Source organism: Eschrichtius robustus, chromosome 13 (genome assembly GCF_028021215.1).
Source record: "Eschrichtius robustus isolate mEscRob2 chromosome 13, mEscRob2.pri, whole genome shotgun sequence".
In the NCBI taxonomy this organism is placed as follows: domain Eukaryota; kingdom Metazoa; phylum Chordata; class Mammalia; order Artiodactyla; family Eschrichtiidae; genus Eschrichtius; species Eschrichtius robustus.
The window spans coordinates 21,904,612-21,918,783 of NC_090836.1; the positions used below are offsets into that span (position 1 = coordinate 21,904,612).

Genomic DNA, 14,172 nt, shown 5'->3' on the forward strand with positions numbered 1-14,172 from the left:
ACCTATTTCTCTTCTGCCCCACCTCTGGCAACCATCAGTTTGTTCTCTATATATATGAATCTTTCTGTTTTGTTACATTTCTTCATTTGTTTTGTTTTTTTAGATTCCACGTGTAAGTGAAATTACACCATATTTGTCTTTCTCTGACTTATTTCACTTAGCATAATATCTTCTAGGGTCCATCCATGTTGTTGCAAATGGCAATATTTCATTCTCTTTCATGGCTGAGTAATATTCCATTTTATATAGATAACTTATTCTTTATCCATTCATCTACTACTGGAGCTTAGGTTGCTTCCATATCTTGACTATTATGAACATAGGGGCGCATATATGTTTACAAATTAATGTTTTCCTTTTCTTTGGATAAGTACCTAGGAGTGGAATTGTTGGGTCATAAGATAATTCTATTTTTAATTTTTTGAGGAATCTCACATTGTTTTCCATAGTGGCTGCACCAATTTACATTCCCACCAATAGTATTGGGTTGTCCAAAAAGTTAGTTTGGTTAGTGAATATGTTGTTCAATAAAGTTCTTTGTGAAAATGAAAAATGTGTCTTTTTGTTTTACTTAGAACCAAATGAACTTTTTGGCCAACTCAATACATAAGGGTTCCTTTTTCTCCATATCCTCATCAACACTTGTTATTTGTTGTCTTTTTGATAATATCTATTCTGATAGGTGTGAGGTGATATCTCATTGTGGTTTAGATTTGCATTTCCTTGATGATTAGTAATGTTGAGCATTTTTTTTTTCATGTGCCTGTTGGCCACCTGTATGTCTTCTTTTGAAAATGTTCATATACTCTGCCAATTTTTTAATTAGGTTCTTTGGGGTTTTTTGATGTCAAGTTGTATGAGTTCTCTGTAGAGTTGGGAGATTAACCCCATGTCAGATATATCATTTACAAACATCTTTGACCATTCAGTAGGTGGCCTTTTTGTTTTCTTGATAGTTTCCTTCATTGTGCAAAAGTTTTTTAGTTTGATGTAGTCTCATTTCCATTTGTTTAATTTTGCTTTTGCTTCTTGCCTAAAGAGACATATCCAAAAAAATATTGCTAACTCCAATGTCAAAGAGATTATTGCCTATGTTTTCTTCTAGAAGTTTTATGGTTTCAGGTCTTACATTTAAGTCTTTCATCCATTTTGAATTTATTTTTATATGTAGTATAAGAAAGTAGTCCAGTTTGATTCTTTTCATGTAGTTGTCAAGTTTTCCCAGCACCATTTATTGAAGAGGCTGTCTTTCCCCACTGTATATTCTTGTCTCCTTTGTCATAGATTAATTAACCATATAAGTGTGGGTTCATTTATGGGCTCTCTATTTTGTTCCACTGATCTATGTGTCTGTTTTTGTGCCAATACCATACTGTTTTGATGACTGTACCTCATTTGTATAGTTTGAAATCAGGGAGTGTGATATCTCCAGTTATGCTCTTTCTCAAGATTGAGAAAATTATGGCTAGTTGGGGTCTTTTGTGTTTCCATACAAATTTTAGAATTATTTGTTCTAGTTCTGTGAAAAATGCCATTTGTATTTTGATAGGGATTGCACTGAATCTGTAAATTACCTTGGGTAGTATGGTCATTTTAACAATATTAATTCTTCCAATCCATGAACATGGTATATCTTTCCATCTGGTTGTGTTGTCTTTAATTTCTTTCATCAGTGCCTTATAGTTTTCTGAGTACAGGTCTTTTACTTCCTTAGTTAGATTTATTCCTAGGTACTGTATTCTTTTTGATGCATTTACAAATGGGATTATTTCTTTAATTTCTCTTTCTGATAGTTCATTGTTAGTGTATAGAAATGCAACAGATTTCTGTACATTAATTTTGTATCCTGCGAATTGACCAAATTCACTGATGAGTTCTAGTAGATTTTTGGTGGTGTATTAAGAATTTTTTGTGTATAGTATCATGTCATCTGCAAACAGTAACAGTTTTACTTCTTCCTTTCCAATTTGGATGCCTTTTGTTTCTTTTTCTTGTCTGATTGGTGTGGCTAGGGCTTCCTATACTATGTTGAATAAAAGTGGTGAGAATGGGCATCCTTGTCTTATTCCTGATCTCAGAGGAAATGCTTTCAGCTTTTCACCATTGAGTATGATGTTAGCTGTGGGCTTCTCGTATATGGCTTGTATTATGTTGAGGTGTGGTCCTTCTATACTCACTTTCTTGAGAGTTTTTTATCATAAATAGATGTTGAAGTTTTTGAAAAGCTTTTTCTGCATCTATTGAGATGATCATATAATTTTTTATTCTTCAATTTGTTAGTGTGGTGTGTCACACTGATTAATTTGTGGATATTGTACATCCTTACATCCCTAGGATAAATCCCACTTGATTATTCTGTATGATCCTTGTAATGTGCTGTTGAATTCACTTTGCTAGTATTTTGTTGAGGATTTTTGCATCTATATTCATCAGTGATATTGGCCTGTAATTTTCTTTTTTGTGTGTGATACCTTTGTCTGGTTTTGTTATCTGGGTGATGTTGGCCTTGAAGAATGAGTACGGAACCATTCTTTCCCTTGCAAAGTTTTAGAATAGTTTGAGAAGGATAGGTGTTAACTCTTCTTTATGTGTTTGGTAGAATTCACCTGTGATGCTGTCTGAGCCTGGACTTTGTTGGGAGTTTTTAATTACCAATTCAATTTCCTTACTGGTAATTGGTCAGTTCATATTTTTTATTTCTTCCTGATTCAGTCTTGGGAGATTGTACATTTCTAGGAATGTGTCCATTTCTTCTAGGTTGTCCATTTTATTGTGTATAATTGTTCATAGTAATCTCTTATTATCCTTTGTATTTCTGTGGTGTTGATTGTAACTTCTCCTTTTTCATTTCTGATTTTATTGATTTGGGCCCTCTCTCTTTTTTTCTTGATGAGTCTGGCTAAAGGTTTGCCCATTTTTTAATTTTTTCAAAGAACCAGCTCTTAGTTTCATTGATCTTTTCTATTTTTTTAAGTCACTATTTCATTTTTATTTCTGCTCTGATCTTTATGATTTCTTTCCTTATACTAACTTTGACTTCTGTTTGTTCTTCGTTTTTTTTTTTAGAAATTTAGTCATAAGGTTAGGTTGTTTATTTGAGATTTTTCTTGTTTCCTGACGTAGGCTTATACTGCTATATACATACCTCTTAGAGTTGCTTTTGCTGCATCCTATAGATTTTGAATCATTGTGGTTTTGTTTTCATTTGTCTCCAGGTGTTTCTCTTTTTTTTAATTTCTTCCTTGACTTCTTCAGCAACACATTGGTTCTTTAGTAGCATATTATTTAGCCTCCATATGTTTGTGTTTTTTGCAGTTTTCTTCCTTGCAGTTGATTTCTATTCTCATAGTTCTGTGATTGGAAAAGATGTTAGATATGATTGCAATCTTCTTAAATTTACTGAGACTTGTTTTCTGGCCTAGGATGTGATTTATCCTGGAGAATGTTCCATGTATTGTACACTTGAAAAGAATGTGCATTCTGCTGCTTTTGGATGTAATATTCTATATACATCTATTAAGCCCATCTGGTTTAATGTGTCACTTAAGACCAATGTTTCCCTATTGATTTTCTGTCTGGATGATCTGTCCATTGATATAAGTGTGGTGTTAAAGTACCCTAATATTATCGTGTTACTGTCAATTTCTCCCTTTTTGTCTATTAATATTTGCTTTATGTGTTTAGGTGCTCCTACATGGGGTGCATGTATATTTACAATTGTTATATCTTCTTCTTGGATTGATCCCTTGATCATTGTGTAATGTCCTTATCTCTTGTTACAGTCTTTGTTTCAAAATCTATTTTGGCTGATATAAGTATTACTGCCTCGGGTTTCTTCTCATTTTCATTTGCATGGAATAACTTTTACATCTTCTCACTTTCAGTCTGTGCATGTCTTTAGATCTGAATTGAGTTTTTGTAGGCATCATATATACGGGTCTTGCTTTTGTATCCATTCAGCCACTCCATATCTTTTGATTGGAGCATTTAGTCCATTTACATTTAAAGTACTTATTGATAGGTATGCATGTATTGCCATTTTGTTAACTGTTTTCTGGTTGTTTTTATAGTTCGTTTTTGTTCTTTTCTTCTTCTTTTGCTCTTTTTCCTTGTGATTTGATGACTAGTGTTACTTTTGGATTCCTTTTTCTTTGATGTGTATGTATCTATTTTTGATTCTGGTTTGTGGTTACCATGAAGTTTATATATATATATCATGAAGTTTATATATATATAGTTTATATGTGTTCATATATTTCAAGTTCCTGATCTCTTAAGTTTGAATGCATTTTAACAATCCTGCATTTGTATTCCCCCACCACCATGTTTACTGTTTTCGATGTCATATTTTACTTCTTTTTGTTTTGTGTATCCCTTAGCTAGTTATTGTGGATATAGATGATTTTATTACCTTTGTCTTTTAACATTCCTACTCACTTTATATGTGGTTGATCTACTACCTTTACTGAATATTTGCCTTTACCAAAGAGATTTTTCCTTATATAATTTTCATATTTCTATTTATAGTCTTTTCCACTTAGAGAAGTCCCTTTAACATTTCTTGTGAAGCTGGTTTCATAATGATGAACTCTTTTGGCTCTTGCGTCTCTGTAACCTCTTGATCTCTCCTTCAAATATGAATGATAGCCTTGCTGGTAGAGTATTCTTGGTTGTAGGTTTTTCCCTTTCAACATTTTAAATATATTGTGCCACTCCCTTCTGACCTGCAGGGTTTCTGCTGCAAAGTCAGCTGATAGCCTTATGGGAGTCCACTGTACATAACAAGTCGCTTTTCTCTTGCTGCTTTTAATATTTTCTCTTTATCTTAAATTTTTGCCATTTTAATTACTGTGTGTCTTGGTGTCATCCTCTTTGGGTTGATCTTGTTTGGGACTCCCTGTGTTTCCTGTGCTTGGATGTCTGTTTCTTTTCCCAGGTTAAGGAAGTTTTCAGCTGTTATATCTTCAAATATGTTCTCTGCCATCTTCTCTCTTCTCTTTCTGGGACCCCTAATGTCAGTGCTAATATTAGTACACTTGATGTTGTTCCAGAGGTCTCTTAAAGTGCCCTCATTGAAAAAGTTTTTTCTTTTTTCTGTTCAGCTTGGGTGATTTCCACTACTCTGCCTTCCAGCTTGCTGATCTGTTCCTCTGTATTATTAATCTACTGTTGATTACTTCTCGTGTAATTTTTATTTCAGTTATTGTATTCTTCATCTCTGTTTGGTTCTTTTTCATATTTTCTAACTTGTTGTTAGAAACTTCTGACTTCTCATCTGTTCTTCTCCCAAATTCCTTGAGCATCTCTATGATCATTACCTTGAATTCTTTATCAGGCAGATTGCTTATCTCCACTTCACTTAGTTCTTCTTCCATAGCTTTATCTTGTTCCTCTGTCACTTCATTTTGCTTAATTCTCCATTTTTATTTCTATGTATTTGGTAGTCGGGCTACCTGATCTTGGAGAAGTGGCCTTATGTAGGAGATGTCCTATGGGGCTTAGCAGCACACTCCACTCTGGTCACCAGCATTATATGCTCTAGAGGCATCATCTATGTGGGTTGTGTGAGCCTTTTGTTGTGGTGGGCTGACTACTCTGGGCATGCTGGTAGGCATGACTGACCCTCAGTCCAGTTAGTCAGCAGGCCTTGCTGAGTACAGAAACTGCTGGCCACTGGTAAGCAGGGCCAGTTCCTGCCACAAGTGGCTGTTCATGGCCTACAAAGTCCCAGTCCTGGTGCAGGCCCACTGGTGTGTGAGGTCAGGTCATGAGGCGGCTGGCTGCAGAGCCCTTGGGGGTGTCCCAGGGCTACTGCTGGCCCACTAGTGAGTGAAGCCAGGTCCTGGGGTGGCTGGCTGTGGCCCAGGGGTGCAAAGCTGGTGTGGGCTTGCTGGTGGGCAAGACCAGAGCCCAGGGTGTCCCAAGGCTGGTGCCCACAGGTCCTGGATCCTGGTGTTGGCCCGGTGGTGGGTAGGGCCATGTCCTGACAACTAATTGTGGGGCCCTGGGAGTCCAGGCTAGTGACTGCCCACTGGTGGGTGGAACCAGGTCCTGGGCCCTCTGGTGGATGGATCCAGGTCCCAGGGAGGCTGGGGGTTCAGGCGGTCCTAAAGCAACTGCCCTGTTGGTGGTTGGGGCTGTGTCCTTGTCTGGCTAGCTCTTTGGCATGGGGTGTCCTAGGACTGGTGCCAACTGGCTGGTTGGTGGAACTGGGTCCCAGCATGAATAAGATAGTGGGAGGATTCCAAAATGTCATCTGCCAGTACTATTGTCCTTGTGGTAGAATAAACTCCCAAAAATGGCTGCTGCCAGTGTTTATGTCCCCAGGGTAAGTCCTAGTTGCCTCCTGCCTCTGCAAGAATCTCTCCAAGATCAGCAAGTGCATTTGACCCAAGCTCTTTTCAAGTGCTTGCTCCTGCCCTTGATCTCACAGCATGTGAAATTTTGTGTGCACCATTTAAGAGTGGAGTTTCTGTTTCCTACTGTCCCCTGGCTCTCCCAAAAGTAAACCCTGCTGGTTGTCAAAGCCAAACACTCTGAGGGCTCATCTTCCCAGTGCAGGACCCCTCAAGTGGGGAGCCAAGTGTGGGGTTCAGACCCCTAGCTCCTTGGGGAGAACGTCTACAATTGTAATTATCCTCCCACTTGTGGGTTGCCTACCTGGTGGTATGGGTCTGACTAATACCACATTTCTGCCCCTCCTACCCATCTCATTGTGGTTCCTTCTTTATATCTATAGTTGTAGAAGATCTTTTCTGCTAGTCTTCAGGTCCTTCTCATCAATAGTTTCTCTGTAAATAGTTGTAATTTTGGTGTGCCTGTGGGAGGAGGTGAGCTCAGGGTCTCCCTACTCCACCATCTTGGCCACTCTTGATTCACTGACATTTAATTATACATCTAGCAATAATTTTTTTTAAAGAATCACTAGAAAAAGAATTATATTAAATGATAAATATACAAAATCTCACATAATGGTGATAATTATGATTATGATAATTTATAATATTATCATTATCATCTTGAAATGATAATAAAGATGATGATGACAAATCTATGAACTAAATGTCACTATACTTATATACACACAAAAAAACCCTTATCTTCTTTAGGTGATGGTAAAAGAATAAGCCTATGATGATGGTTAGACTGGAGTCATCTTACTAATATTATCTTTTTCACAACTCATTCTTAGTTAATTTGAATTCATTATACTTCCAATGGATACATAAAGAATAGGAAATAGGAAAAATATAACAAATGCCTTTAAAGATTATCAAGTATCAATATAATTCTCTATTGTCAACTTATACAAAGCTGAAAAGTAATTCCCATTGTGCCCTGCATCATAGATAATCTTGGTTTACATTTACTTATATAACTACTGCTGTCAGGAGGCTCTGTTATTTTAATTTATGGAATACCAACAGGATTTTAAGATATTGTCCACATATGTTGAGTCATGCACAGTGAAGACAGAACAAAAGAGATGAGACATAAAAACCCAGGAGTAGGTGGGAGTATTAAGTCCTTGCTCCCTTTTTTTGTTTGTCTATGCAACTTTTTCTTGGATGACAGAGGAGAAAAGCATCACTGTCCTTGATCAAAGAAGGAGGGGAGAAAAAGGAAGAAATTGTGGAGAAGGGGCCTCTGAAGCTGAAAGGCATTGCAGAGCTAGGAGTGACTAAGCGGAAGAAGAGAAAGAAGGACAAAGACTAGGTGAAACTCCTGGATGTGATGGGAACAAGCAAAAAGAACGAGGAGGAGAAGCGGTGCAGCCTTCACAAGTGGACACCGGCCCAGGCAGCCTTCGAGAAGATGCAGGGGAAGCGGCAAATGGAAGATGCAGGAGAAGCGGCAAACCCTGAAGACAGCATTTAATACTCACAAGCAGAGAGAAGAGGACTTCAACAGACACCTGGACACACTCACAGAGCACTATGACATTCCCAAAGTCAGCTGGACAAAGTAGCCTCCCCGCCTGGGGTATGGAGTGGCATCAAGGAGAAGCAGAAGGCAAAGCGGGGGTTATATTTGGTGCCTTTGGTATTTTCTGGAAACATTCTTTTACACACATCCTTGCATCTTCTGCTGAGACCGTGTTTTTCTAAGCTGTATGTCCTCATTCTGGAACTTGATTAAAGTAAGACTGTCCTTTTACTCCAGTTTGATTTCTCAGTAGCAAATAGAAGAGAAACCTTTTTAGTTTGGAAAGTGTACCCAGAGATTAAGTGCCATGGAAAACTGTTTTTACCCCCAAGTTGTATCTGACTCTTTGACGGCCAGTACACTTCTATGTAAGTGCCATGGAAAAGTGTTTTTACCCCCCAGTTGTATCTGACTCTTTGACAGCCAGCCAGCTGGTTTGCCTGGATGAAACTGACTCCAGAGGACAAGGAGCTAATGCCAGCATGGCCTGCAGCATGTAGACCCCTGTAGGGCCCAGAACAGGCTGTCCTTCCAAGCCCCCTGTAGCTTGGGGCTCATGCTCTCCGATCCAGGGCCTGGGGAAGCCACTTGCAGCTTCATGGTCTTTAGACTGCCCCCTCAGCCTCCTGGCCAGTGAGACAACACAGCCTGGGAAACAGAACAACCACCTAAGGCAGGGATAGAACGTACACCTTGTCCATTTCTAAACCTGTGGCCAGCGTGTAGCCTCTTCTCCCAATATCCTCATTCCAGACATGTCTAGTTGGTGTTGCCATGGCAGACACTGTCAGTCAAGCACAGCATTCTTTGTAATGGAACCCAGACACAGCCTGCCATCTTACCCTCAACCCTGGGCTCCAAGCAGCCCCCTGTATTTATTCAGAGTTGGCATATAACGTGTTTGGTGCTCCTGGCCTAAGGACACCTCAAAGGTGATGGGACCAAGGCAGAGCCCTAAGCACAGACATACATGGGTGTAGTCGAAAGGAAGGACTCAGGTTCCCATGCTAGAGAGCCAGGGTCTTTGAGGGCCTATGTGTCCCCACCAGATGAGGATCAGATTGCATATGCTATTGGGAAAAAGTGTGCTGACATAGATGCTGACAGAATAAGAAAGGCAGAAAACAAAACCAAGTGTTGGGTTTGGGACTGTCATATGAGAAATGCAGAATAAAACAAACAAAAAAAGTTATTAAAAAAAAAAAAGAAAGAAATTCTGGCCAAAGTAAGGACATGTTAAAGAAATGGGAAAAATTGCCTTAATTCATCTATTATAACTCCAATTTTAGGAAGAATAAGAAAAGGATATTATTCTTGCGAGTCCCAGAAAAAAAAAATGTCTAAGAAATGAATTTGTGAATCAAACTTTTTAAGAAAATAAATTGAGTATGAAAAACTAAGATTTGCTTTGAAGCTTGATCGATTGAATTTTACTGGTGCTCTCTTTTTATAGCAAATTATGTAACTGACATTAAAATACTGAATTAATATCCACCAAAAAAAACTATTAGAACTAATAAATGAATTCAGTAAAGTTGCAGGATACAAAAATAATATACGGATGCAATTGTAAATGGGATTGTTTTCTTCATTTCTCTTTGTGATGGTTCATTATTAGTATATAGAAATGCAACAGTATTGCATTTGGAAGAAACAATATCGTTAAAGTGTCCATACTTCTCAGAGCAATCTAGAGATTCAATGCAATCCCTATCAAAACACCAATGGCATTTTTTGCAGAACTAAAACAAATAACCCTAAAATTTGTATGGGTCCACAAAGGACCCCAAATAGCCAAAACAATCTTAAGAAAAAAGAATAAGTCTGGAGATACCACATTCCCTGATTTTGAACTATAATACAAAGTTACAATAATCAAAACATTATGATACTGGCACAAAAACAGACACATGGATCAATGAAACAGAATAGAGAGCTCAGAAATGAATCCACACTTACATGGTCAATTAATTTATGACAATGGAGGTAAGAATATCCAATGGGAAAAAGACAGTCTCTTCAATAAGTGATGTTGGGAAAACTGGACAGCTACATTCAAAAAAATGAAACTGGACTTCTTTCTTACACCATATACAAAAATAAACTCAAAATGGAATAAAGACTGAAATGTTAGACCTGAAACCATAAAACTTCTAGAAGAAAATATAGGCAGTAATCTCTTTGACACTGGTCTTAGCAACATATTTTTGGATATGCCTCTTCAGGCAAGGGAAACAAAAGCAAAATTAAGCACATGGGACTACACCAAACTAAAAAGCTTTCACACAGGGAAGGAAACCAGCAACCAAAATGAAAGGCAATCTACTGAACCAGAGAATATCTGCAAATGATATATCCAGTAAGGGGTTGATATCCAAAATATATAAAGGATTCATACAACTCAATATCAAAAAAACCAAACAACCTGATTTTAAAATGGGCACAGGACCTGAATAGACATTTTTCCAAGGGAAATATACAGATGGCCAACAGACACATGAAAATGTGCTCAGTGTCACTAATCATCAGGGAAATGCAAATCAAAATCACAATGAGATACCACCTCACACCTATCAGGATGGCTATTATCAAAAAGACAAGAAACGACAAGTGTTAGTGAGGATGTGGAGAAAAGGGACCTCTCATGCACTGTTTGTAGGAATATAAATTGGTGCAGTCACTATGGAAAAGGGTATAAAGTTTCCTAAAAAAAAAATTAAAAATAGAACTACCATATGGTCCAGCAATTCCACTACTGGGTTTTCATCTGAAGAAATGAAAACACAATTTGAAAAGATATAGGTACCCCTATGTTCATTGCAAAACTATTTACAATAGCCAAGATATGGAAGCAACGTAAGTGTCCATTGATAGATGAATGGATAAAAATGTGGTATATATATATATATATATATATATACAATGGACTATTACTCGGTCATTAAAATGATAAAATCTTGCCCTTTGCAGCAATATGGATGGACCTAGAGAGTATTACGTGAAGTGAAATAAGTTAGACAGAGAAAGGCAAACACTGTATAATTTCACTTATACGTGGAATCTAAAAAGCAAAACAAATGAACAATCAAAACAAAACTGAAACAGACTCACATATATAGAGAACAAACAGTTGGTTACCAGAGGGGAGGGGGGTTCAGGGACAGATGAAATAGGTGAAGGAGATTAAGAGGTACAAACTTCCAGCTATAAAATAAATAAGTCACAGGGATGTGATGCATAGTATAGGGAATATAGTCAATAATATTGTAACAACTTTGGTGACAGGTGGGAACTAGATTTATTATTATCATTTCATAATATTTAAAAATATTGAATCACTATGTAATATACCTGAAACTAATGTAATATGTATATTAATTATAATTCAATTAAAAGTAATAAAATAATTCATATTCACTTGACATTAGTTCAGTCAAATAGCTCTGTTGGTAACTCTTATGATAAAGACAACTAATAATAAAATAATGATAGAATTGAGAAATACATACTGTGGTCCACGTATCATTTTTTCAATACTATAATAAGTGCTAGAGGTAGACTAAGATCCAGGATCCTGGAGCCAAACTGTATAGGTTCAAATACTGACTCTGTCACTTACTAGCTATGTGACCTTAGGCAATTTACCTAACCTCTCTGTGTCTCAATTTCCTCATTTTTAAATATGGATAATAATAGTATCTACCCCATAGGGTTTTTATAAAGATTACATTAGTTAATAAATGTAAAAACTTAGAACAATGCCTTCCACATATTTGGCATTATTTAAGTATTTGCTGTTGTTCTTTGAAATTTATATTAGAAAAGATATGTGATTGATCATGACATTCATTTCTGGTTTTAATAATACTTATAAAACTAGGAATAGAAAAAAAGTGTTCTTAACTTGAAGTACTGGTTAAGAATGCTCTGGTGGAAAGTAACAGAAAACTCTGTGAATGGTGGTTTAAGCTATAATAACATTTTTGTATTTATTTTACAGGAATTTCAGAAGCAGACAGTCTCAGAACTGGGTCAGTGAGCTAAAAATATAACTCGGCACTCAGGTTCATTCCAGCCTTGTGTTTTGACCATGCTTAGCTGTCAGCTCTTCATTCTCATGCTGGTTGCTTATTATCAGGAGGGCTGCCACAGCTCTAGGCTTCAAGACTGGATGTAGGAAAAGGAGAACTGCCAACAAGCTCTGCACTCACACACGCACTGATGCCTAACCCTTAAGAGGATTCAATTGATCTCTATCTTAAGATGCCAGCAGACTTCCCCTTAACAGAGGAAGTAAGTAACTGGCTCTCCAGCATCCATAGTTAGAGGTTACAGAATGTCTTTGAGGGTAGCCCACGAGCACTTTCTGTTACTTTGATGAAGACAACCTATCAGAAACCAACAACAAATGTCACACATAAGACGTGACTCTTGAAGAATTCTGATTAAAGCTCAGAACAAGAAAAGTCTGCTTATACACAGCTATTATTCAATATTTTTATGGATCCCCAGCCAGTGGTCATAAACCAAGAAAATCAAAGACAATCAATTGAAAATTTTAGATTTAAAATGAAATAAAGGGACTTCCTTGGAAGTCCAGTGGTTAAGAATCCACCTTCCAATGCAGGGGACGCCGGTTCGCTCCCTGGTCAGGGAACTAAGATCCCACATGCCGTGGGGCAACTAAGCCCACGCACCACAACTACTGAGCTGGCGTGCTCTAGAGCCCGCACGCCACAACTAGAGAGAAGCCTGCGTGCCACAATAACGAGCCCGTGTGCTGCAACTAAGACCAGATGCAGCCAAATAAATTAAATAAATAAATAAATACTTCAAAAAAATGAAATTAAATTAAAATTCAGTTCCTCAGTTTCACTAACAACATTTCAAGCGACCAATAGCCTCATGTCACTAGTGGCTACCATACTGGACAACACAGAGAACATTTCCATCATCTCCGAAAGTTTGATTTGACATTGCTGCAGTTTAGAGGGAAAGTTGTCAGTACCCACAAACCTTTAAAATGTGAACGTTAGTTGAATGCACAATTGCACTACTGACAATAATTTGTCACAATTGCACAAAACTGTGTGCATAAAATTGTAATATTATTAGCAGTACTCCCACACCGGAAGTGATATGTGTCCATCAGCAGAGGGGGGATTTAATAAATTATACTACATTCAGATTATAACATATTATGCAGATATTTGAAAAAATGATACAGATCTATATATACTCACAAGGAAGGATGCTTGCCATATATTGCTGAGTGAATCAAGCAAGTTACACCCATACACTACGATCCCATTTTGATTTCAAATATATTGTACGTAAATTTGTATAAAATTGTACACATATAATTGCACATGTTTCAGGACCAGGACTATGGGGAAGTGAGTGAGATGCCTAGGGCACAAAATTCTCAGTATCTGTAAATTTTAGACCCTAGATGCCTCACTCACCATACCCTAGTCCTGGCCCTGATATGTTTGCATGTATATAGAAAAATCTTTGAGAATAATCACACATGAATAAAGGAGTATTTTCATTTTAACATTTTTCACTTCTATATTATTTGACTTTTTAAGGAAGGATGTGACCTGAAGCAAGTTGTTTATTAAAGCCTATACCTCAGGGAACAGTAGAGACCAAAACAGCAGTGAAAGACCTGCTCTAGTCTGGGGCCCGTTACAGACTAGCAACATGTTAATATTTGAGCTGGTTTTCATGTTGAGTTCCACATAATTTCTGAAGATTTTCATTTGACCCTTTGAACAAAGGAAATACTACCAGCATTTTTATTATATAAATAATCATGTTTGCTTCTATTTGTATTTTTTCATGTTATATTCTCAATGCTTATTAGTAATAGCTCTTCCATACCACAGTTTCTGTATAATTACCATGTAATCAGCTGAGCAAAATTTTAATGACTTTTTAACGACACAGAATGTGGTCAATCATTTGCCAAATTATTACTGTAGCTCAAGTCGCTGGTCTATGTATCAATACCAAAAATGCTGCTAATCATGGAGTTTCCAACATGAATTGAGTGGTTTCAGTCTTTTTCATTCAATGTCTATTTATATTTTCTTCTGATCAATGTTCATGCCTTTGTTGTGTTTTTTCAATTTTTGAGCTTTCAATATGAGACTTGATAACCTTATTTTTTCAGGAGAGCATACTTGCTGTAAACTGTTACCTTTCGGAATTAAAGCTAACAATGGGCTTAGCTTTGTTTTA

At 37.2% G+C, this 14,172-nt stretch overlaps 1 protein-coding gene and 1 pseudogene across 1 annotated transcript in view; one reads left to right on the top strand and one right to left on the bottom strand.

The window, feature by feature from the left end:
* LMNTD1 (lamin tail domain containing 1) overlaps positions 1 to 14,172 on the bottom strand; it is a 445,486-nt gene that overhangs the window by 346,411 nt on the left and 84,903 nt on the right. The gene's annotated exons all lie outside the window — the stretch shown is intronic.
* LOC137775524 (protein FAM32A-like) lies at positions 1,462 to 8,093 on the top strand (annotated as a pseudogene).